Consider the following 10,021-nt stretch of genomic DNA (forward strand, 5'->3'; position numbering starts at 1 on the left):
AATCAAAAAATTGTACACCCTCTATAGTACAAGTAACCATGCAGGGACCGGGATCACCACATTTCTCCGGTATAGCACCCATTAAAGCAGAAATAGAGCTACCTAGAGGTATAGTTTCTAAATCATGTATTTTATCTTTATTCATGCATAAATCTTTTAGAAACTTAGCATACTTAGGTACCTGGCGAATAGCATCAAAAAGGGGAATAGTTACCTTAACCTTTTTGAAGATCTCCACCATCTTAGGGTCTAGCTCCACTTGCTTCTTGGTCCTCCTAGCAAGGTGTGGAAAAGGAATGGGAATGGCTTCTCTCACAGTATCATCTTCCTTAGGTACTCCATTCCTTGGTTGAGCCGCTTCTTCTTGAGCCGTATCTTGTACATCATCCTCTTCTTCAACATCTTCTACCTCAACAATGTCTTCAACTCGAATGTCTTCTTTTGAGCTTGGCTCCATGGGACTTCTCTCTTGCAATTTGGTACCGGACCTCAAAGTAATGGCATTGATTCCACCTTTGGGGTTGGGTAGAGGTTGAGAGAGAAGTGCACTGGAGCTTGAAGGTTGACTGTTGGGGGTAAAAGGTGGTTCCATCAGGGATATGAGAGCTTGTAAAATGGAGTTAAGACCATTGATGCTAGAGTTGAGTGCACTTTGAAGGTCTTTTTGTCCTTTCAAAATAGAGCGAAGCATCTCATCATTGGAGGAGGGAGGGGTAAGTAATTTGAGGGGCTTGTAGTTTGTTGTTTTGAGGCACTTGAGCTTGCCTTTGGTGAGGTGCTCGGTAAGTCTGGCCTTGGTTCTGCTGCTGGTATGGAGGGTTCTGTTGATACAGGTTCTGCTGATAGTTGTTGTTGTTGTTCCATCTCTGATTTCCACCGTTGTCTCTGCCTCCTTGATTATAGATGTCCCTCCATTCTTGGTTGGTATTGTCTCTCCACCCGTGGTTGGAATTGTCTCTCCATCCTTGGTTGGAGTTGTCTTGCCAACCTTGATTGTAGTTCCCACCTTGATTATAATTACCGCCTTGTTGATAATACCCTTGATTCGGACAGTTGTAATAAGTATTAGTAGCTGCCAAGGTGTTATCTTCTTGTTGGAGTTGAGGACATTCATCAGTGTAGTGAGAATAGCAGGCGCATATTCCACACACTCTCTGAGAGACTAACTATTGGCACTGTTGTTGTGGAGGAGGCTGAGGTTGTTGTCGATTAAGCTGGAGCTGCATCAGTATATTGGTCATCTCTCCCAGAGTCTTTGTGAGAGTAGCTGTCTCACTACTAGAGAAAACCTCCGCAATTGCCTTGGGATGGTTGTTCCTGTGCCTTGCATTTCGGGTGACTCAACTAGATCGGTGATTAGTTGCCACGCTTCTGTCGCCGTCTTGTACTTAGTCAGAGAGCCATTACTCGCAGCATCTAATATAGTATTGTCTTGAGGCTTCATGCCTTGGCAGAAATAGCTAATCAACACTAACTGGTCGATCTTGTGACGGGGACATGAGTCTAGGAGATTCCTGAAGCGTTTCCAATACTCGTAAAGAGTCTCTAATTCGCATTGGATAATGCAGGAAATTTCTTTCCCCAGTCTATCTGTAACTTCTACTGGAAAGAAATTGTCCAGAAATTCCCTTCTGAGCAGATCCCAATTAGTAACAACTGCTTTAGGTTGAGTATAGAACCACTCCCTTGCCTTTCCCTCAAGAGAAAATGGGAAGGCATATAACCAAATAGTAACCTCATCCGCACCATGACACCTAGTAGTTGAGCAGGCTGTCTGAAAATCCCTAAGGTGCTTGATAGGTTCTTGAGCAAGTAGGCCATGAAACTTGGGCAGTAGATTAATCAAAGCGGTCTTCAGTTCGAAATCCGCAGCCAAATTTGGATGACACGCTTGATATGGTTGTATTGTAAAGTCCGGAGCTCCTGCTTCCAGGAGAGTAATCCTTCTAGGCTCTGCCATATTACCTGCACTTAAATCAACAAAATCAGTAGAAGAGGAGCTTGTTTCTTCCTCAAATGGTGCTTCAAATTCATCCTCAGATAAGACTGGTGAATTAGTAAAAACCCTTCCACCACCATCAGAGGCTAACCGACGCCGAGCTTGCCTAATACATGAAATAGTTTTTTCAATTTTGGGGTCAAACGCGGCTAAGCTCGAATCCGATAGTGAACGCGTCTTTCAATGAAAGAAACATAAAGCTCATGGTAATAAAATATATTAAGAAAATTAAACTATAAAACTACTAAAAATAAAAAACACACAAATAAAAATAAAATGAAAATGCAATTATGTAAATATAAAAAAAATATTTACACCAACCAATAATTTAGCACACTGTTGCAACTCCCCAGTAACGGCACCAAAAATTGACGGTTAAGAATTTATAATAAAAATAGCATTGCAAGTACAATTCTTAACGGACGAAAAGTTCACTTATCAATTTAAAAAGAGTTGTCACAATTTAGAATCAATTAACTGGGAGTGGAATTCCCAGTTCGTCTCCCAAAGAGTTGACAAAAGAGTGCAATTTATTGGTCAGGAATCGTCTGAGAAATTTTAGAAGTTGGAAACGGAAAAATAAATAAATAGGAATTAAGCAAGGAGAAATTAACAAGATATGTTGTGTATTTAAAATGAAAAGCCTTGGCTAGGAGAAGATCAATTGGAATTTCTATCCATGTTGACTTCCTCAAGTATAATAGAAAAAGGTTGTTACTTCTGCTTAGTTATCCTCTAACTAATAGAGGAAAGTCAAGTAGGTAATACTAACTCTAATTCACAAGTCCAAATCACCTCCCAAGGAAGGATTAGAGTTAGTAAAAATCCAGTTGGCAGCAATTTCCAATTACATGTCAATACTTGAGGATTCCAACTCAAGGGTTTACTATTGATCAACTCCAAAGCCAAGTTTGGAGCTCTACTCCATTAACATGAATGCCATTTTCATAGACATGTAAAGGGAGTAGATGGGAAACATGGTAATTGAATTAAAATTAACAAAAGCAAAATTAAAACTGATAATTAATTCAGAGAAATTAGCAAGCAATGGAAGTAAATATAAAAATAGTTCCCTATATTAATAAATTTAACTTAACTAAATCCGAACATGAATTGGAACAACTAAATGGAAAAGGAAAGAATAGAGTGATAGAAAAGCAAACTATAGTAATGAAGACTTCAATCGAAGGTAGTAACTCTCTCAAGATCCAACCCAAAAGCATAAAACTCAAAATCTAAGAATGTGTAGAACCCTAGAAGAAGTAATGTTTTTCTCTCTAGAATTCCAAAACTAAAAACTAAACTAAGTGAATGTGAATGTGTCTTGAGTCTTTGCTTGCCCCCTGGCTATAGTCTGTGTTTCTGAGCCGGAAACGGGGTCCAAAACAAGCCCAAAATCACCCCCTGCGAGTTCTGATTAATGCAGCACGTCGCTCTGTCACGCGTACGCATCGTTGTGCGACTTTGCTGGTCACGCGTACGCTTCACTGTGAAATGCTCCAAGTCACACGAACGCGTGAGCCATGCGTGCGCGTCGATCCTTGCTGGTCAGCTCCTTTATTTCTTGTGTTCCTTCCACTTTTGCAAGCTTCCTCTCCATCTTTTAAGCCATTCCTACCCTATAAAGCCTGAAAATACTTAACACACAGATCACTGCATCGAATGGTATAAAGGGGAATTAAAAATTGATAATTTTAAAGGCTTAGGAAGCAAGTTTTCAATCATGGAACAAAATTAGAAAGGATTTGTAAAACCATGCAATTTGTATGAATAAGTGTGCGAAGAACTGATAGAAACCAGTCAATTTAGCACAAGATAAATCATAAAATAGTGGTTTATCAGGATTCCTGGGAGGGAGCAGCAGTCACCGTGACTGAGGTGGTTAAGTTTCATTATCCTTTGCTTTATTTATTTTCTATTTTTCAGTACTTTATCTTATTTTCTATTATCTGTTTGAAGTATTTTCATGATCATTAGTAGTATTTTATTATTTTCTACCTTAGTTATCTATTTTGAGATTTATGTTTATTTTAAAAGATGTCTCATGTATTGCTCACTGAACTTGAAAAATCAAAAGAAGTAGAAAAGAAGTAGTAAAATACATGAGGCTTGAGTTATATATTATGAGTTAATCTAGTTACTTTGATGTGGTGGTATTATCTCTGATTCTGAATGCATGAACTGAATAGTGCATATTTGATATTGAAGTTAAGAATGTTGGTTCTTGAGGTACAGGAACTTAGAGAAATGTTATGGATTCTCTAGACTAAGTAAGACATTGATCCTTGAAGCAAAACAAATAGAAAAAATAAAAAAATAATAAAAAAGAAAAAAAATAAAAATAAAGGTCCAAGACTCTGAGCATCAATGGTTAGGAAGGTCAAGTTTGATTAAAAAACTCAAAAGAGTTATTGTCCTAACCATACACTTGTGGTGTGAATATTTCAAGGAATCCTTGAGACAGAGCACTAAGAGTCGTGACCGGATGCAATTTAACAAAGTATGCCAAAGGCTCTGAGCACCACTGACTGAGAGAAATTAAAAGAAGAAATTAGAACTCAAGGAGTTCCTCAGTTAAGTGCTTGTGGTGTTTTTGTGTCGAGTAAAGCTTGAGACAAAACACTTAGAGTCACGGCTAGGCTCAAGTTGTAAAGCACCAAAGAAAAGAAAATAAAAAGCTGTGTTCAAGGATTAATCAGAGCTTAAGGAAGAAGAGAATCCATAATATCATCCGAGTTCTAGTTCTAAAAGGCATCAACATTTCTGAGCCTCAAAGGATAGTGAAATGCTGAACCTATTCAGAATCATAGTACCATAAACCCCACTCAGTAATTAAACAGGAGCTTAAATAAACATTCAAGTCTTAGGCATTTTCTCTTCTTCAGTCCTATATTATTTTTAGTTGCTTGAGGACAAGCAACAGTTCAAGTTTGGTGTTGTGATGCATGAGCATCTTATACCCATTTTCTGCTTATTTTAAGTTAGAATTTAATGAGTTTAAGTATATTTTAGTGTTAAAATCCTCCTTAGATACTACTTTGAGTTGTTTTTCTGTTTTAATTATTTTAGGTGAAATTCAAAGCAATTTAGCAGAGTTTGGTGCAAAAAAGAGAAGTTTTGAAGCTTCCTGCTAGGGCGCTAAACCCCAAGCTAGCGTTTAGCGCCAGCAACCCAGCGTTGGAAAGGAGTTTCTACCCCTTTGGGCGCTAAACGCCAATCCTGGAGTTTAGCACCAGGCAATCCGGATCTCACCTCACTCTTGGAGCATCTTTAGTTGGATTTAGCTTTTAATTATTATTTTATCTTTTATTTTTGTAATTTTTATTTACAAATAAAATCTTTTAGGTTTAGGATTTATTATTTTATTTTACTTTCAAATCAAATTAGGTTAGATCTAAAAGGGAAAAGATTCAACCCTTTGGGGGGATCTTCTCACTTTCGCACTTTTACACTTTTCGGAACCCTTTTTTTCTCTCTAAGTCATGAGCCACTAAACCTCCTTGGTTAAGGTTAGGAGCCCTGTTTATTCCTATGGATTGAGACTATTACTTTTCTATTTTAATTAATGTATTGATTCAGTTTCAAGGATTGCTTTTGTTCTTCACCATATGAATCTGGGTAGAACGATAGTATAACCCTTGTCCTATATGTGTTCTTGTGATTCTTGAAAGAGTTATCTCGCTTGAACAACAGTTTGAAAGCAAATTTCTCCTAAATTGCTAATTACTTGAACTAATCGAAATACGTGACATATAATCCTCTTAACTTTGGGTTAGGGTTTTTGTGACCATAAACTAGAATTGAACTTAACTCTCTAATCTACATTAAGTGACCAAGACATTGGCGGTTAATTTCGGTTAGAGGAGACTAAATTACTAAGACATTAGGGTCTAGTCAATTACAGTTTGCCATGAAATGAATCTTGCATGATTAAAATAGTTGGTAAGAAAATTTAATCCTGAAAAGTAAACATCTCCGAAACCGTAACTGTTTTCTCTCAAACATTTCACACTATTCTCATTGTTTGTGCTTTCTTATTCTTTTAATTACTATTTAATGCTTTGAATCCCACAACAATCACTTTTTGCTTGCCTAACTAAACCAATCATTCAACCATTGTTGCTCAGTCCATCAATCCTCATGGGATCAACCCTCACTCACCTAAGGTATTACATGGTACGACCCGGTGCACTTGCCAATTAGTTTGTGGATCTAGAAATTCCGCACCATTGAGCTTGCAGAGCTCTCTCCATACTTGGAACTAATTATCCACCTCAGAAGGGTTAGTCGTACCCTTAAAGTTAGGAGGATTCACCTTCAAGAAGGTAGCCAAATTCATTGGTCTTCTATTTCCCCCATTAGGCTCATTGCCTCCTCCACCATTTCCATTCCCAGCCTGCTCTCCTAATATCTCAGCAGTAGCCTACATGCCAGTGGCCATATTCTCCAAAGTAGTCATAAAGTCAACTGAATTATTTACTGGATCGGTTCCTTCATTACCTCTCCATCTTCAACCTCATCCTCGTCCACGAGTCGCCATTCGGGTCTTGTTTACACCAAACAATTAAAAATTGCTGGCCTTAGGTTGGTTATTTAACCACCTCTTAGCTTGATCTTTTACAGCAAATGGAAACAGTAATAGTCTGTAGACATCCTGATCTATTTCCTCATCATGTACTGTGTCATCAATTTGTAAAAATTGTGCCAGAAACTCTGTAGGTTCTTCCTGTGGAAGACCAGAATACTGGCAATTTTGCTGCACCATGATAATGAGTTGAGGATTCAACTCGAAGCTACTGACTCCAATGGAGGGTATGCAGAAACTACTCCCATATGAAGCAGTAGAGGGGTCAGCATATGACCCCAGAGTCCTCCTGGACTGTTCATTTCCACTTAGATCCATGATGGAGAAAGGGAGATGATGTAAAATAAAAAGTTTTATTTTTATTTATTTATTTATTTATTTATTTCGAAAATAAAATAAATTGAAATAAAATAAATAAAAATAGGTGAAGATTTTCGAAAAAAAAATGAGGGGAGAGAAAGTGGTAAGGAAGTTTTGAAAAAGATATGATTTGGAAAAGATTTTAAATTTTAAAAAATTCTGAATTTTTAAAATTAATTTTTGAAAATTTGTTTTAAAGTTAGAGAGAAAAGATATTTTTGAATTTAAAGAGGAGAGAGAAAAACAATAAAATAGCACAAGATTTAAAATTTTTAGATCTAATGCTCCTTGTTTTCAAAAATTTTGGAGGGAAAACACCAAGGAACACCAAACTTAAAATTTTAAGATTAAGACACAAGGAAAACTCAAGAACACTTTGAAGACTCACAAGAACACAAGAACATGAAGAAAGAACACCTAACTTAAAATTTTTAGAAAACCAAACTAAAATTTTCAAAAAATAAAGAAAAATCAACAAGAAAACACCAAACTTAGAGTTTGGCACAGGATTTATTCAAAGAATTCAAAGAATTTTGAAAAAGATTTTAAAAATAGGATAGCCAATTATCAAGAACATAAGCACCACGCTCTAACTAACTGAGCTATAAATTTAAAGTGTTTTAACAATGTAATCTATGGTTATCTTGTAAATCTTAGTCAGAAAGTCAATTATGTTTGTCAGTTTAAATAGTGGAAAATAAAGGAGTGTGAATTAAATACTTGTTGTGCAGTATTGGAGAATATGTTGGAGTTTTGGAGATGCTTTGTCCTTTGAATCTCTGCTTTCTCCCGATCTTCTTCTTCACCCACGCACGTCCCTCCTATGGCAAGCTGTGTGTTGGAGGATCACCGTTGTCAATGGCTACCATCCTTCCTTTCAGTGAAAATGGTCCAGGTGCGCTGTCACCGCACGGCTAATCATCTGTAGGTTCTCGATCATACCGGAATAGGATTCGCTATCCTTTTGCGTCTGTCACTACGCCCAGCACTCGCTAGTTTGAAGCTCGTCATAGTCATCCAATCCCAGAATCCTACTAGGAATACCACAGACAAGGTTTAGACTTTCCGGATTCTCAAGGATGTTGGAGCAATCTTTTTTCTCCAGCTAATTTAGCATCAAAGTTCAGGAATCTGGTTGCCCAGTAGGCTTTATGTTCCAGTTCCACGGGCAGGTGACATGCCTTACCATAGACCAGTTGGTATGGAGAGGTCCCTATAAAAGTCTTGAATGCTGTTCTGTATGCCCACAGAGCATCATCCAAGCTTCTTGCCCAATCCTTTCTACGGGTATTTACAGTCCGTTCTAGGATTCTTTTTAGCTCTCTGTTAGAGACTTCAGCTTGTCCATTAGTCTGTGGATGATATGGAGTCGCCACCTTATGGCGAATCCCATACCGGACGATGGCAGAGTAAAGCTGTTTGTTGCAGAAGTGAGTGCCCCCATCACTGATTAGTACTCTAGGGACCCCAAACCTGCTGAAGATATTTTTCTGGAGGAACTTCAGCACTATTTTAGTATCATTGGTGGGTGTGGCAATGGCCTCAACCCATTTTGATACATAGTCAACTGCCACCAGAATATAAGTGTTTGAGAATGATGGTGGGAAAGATCCCATGAAGTCAATTCCCCATACGTCAAACAACTCAATCTCCAAGATTCCTTGTTGAGGCATGGCATAACCATGAGGCAGATTACCAGCTCTTTAGCAACTGTCACAGTTACGTATGAACTCTCGGGAATCTTTATAGAGTGTGGGCCAATAGAAGCCACATTGGAGGACCTTGGTTTTGTAACTTGTTTCTGGCGCTGGACGCCAGACAGCAGCATGGAACTGGCGTTAAACGCCGGTTTACGTCATCTATCCTTGAGTAAACTATGGACTATTATTTATTTCTGGAAAGCCCTGGATGTCTACTTTCTAACGCAATTGGAAGCACGCCATTTGGACTCCTGTAGCTCCAGAAATTCCATTTTGAGTGCAGAGAGGTCAGAATCCAACAGCATCAGCAGTCCTTTTTCAGCCTGAATCAGATTTTTGCTCAGCTCCCTCAATTTCAGCCAGAAAAATACCTGAAATTACAGAAAAATACACAAACTCATAGTAAAGTCCAGAAATATGAATTTTGCCTAGAAACTAATGAGAATAAACTAAAAACTAACTAAAATATACTAAAACCTATATGAAATTAACCCCAAAAAGCGTATAAAATATCCGCTCATCACAACACCAAACTTGAACTGTTGCTTGTCCTCAAGCAACTAGACAAATAAAATAGAAGACTAATAAGTCAAGAAGCAATAATATCTCAGAGTTTTTGAGTGAAGCTCAGATTCTAATTAGATGAGCGGGACTAGTAGCTTTTTGCTTCCGAACAGTTTTGCCTTCTCACTTTATCCATTGAAGCTCAGAGTGATTGGCATCTATAGGAACTTAGAATTCAGATAGAGTTATTGATTCTCCTATTTCAGTATGATGATTCTTGAACACAACTACTTTATGAGTCTTGGCCGTGGCCCTAAGCACTTTGTTTTCCAGTATTACCACCGGATACATAAATGCCACAGACACATAATTGGGTGAACCCTTTTAGATTGTGACTCAGCTTTGCTAAAGTCCCCAATTAGAGGTGTCCAGGGTTCTTAAGCACACTCTTCTTTTTGCTTTGGACCTTGACTTTAACCGCTCAGTCTCAAGTTTTCACTTGACACCTTCACGCCACAAGCACATGGTTAGGGACAGCCTGGTTTAGCCGCTTAGGCCAGGATTTTGTTCCTTTAGGCCCTCCTATCCACTGATGCTCAAAGCCTTGGGATCCTTTTCATTTACCCTTGCCTTTTGGTTTTAAGAGCTTTTGGCTTTTTCTGCTTGCTTTTCTTTTTCTTTCTATTAATTTATTTTTTTTTTCTGCAAGCTTTGTTCTTTGCTGCTTTTTCTTGCTTAAAGAATCATTTTTATGATTTTTCAGATTATCAATAACATGTCTCTTGTTCATCATTCTTTCAAGAGCCAACATATTTAACACTCATAAACATCAAATTCAAAAGATATATGCACTGTTCAAGCATTCATTCAGAA

This window comes from Arachis ipaensis, chromosome B09 (genome assembly GCF_000816755.2).
Source record: "Arachis ipaensis cultivar K30076 chromosome B09, Araip1.1, whole genome shotgun sequence".
In the NCBI taxonomy this organism is placed as follows: Eukaryota; Viridiplantae; Streptophyta; class Magnoliopsida; order Fabales; family Fabaceae; genus Arachis; species Arachis ipaensis.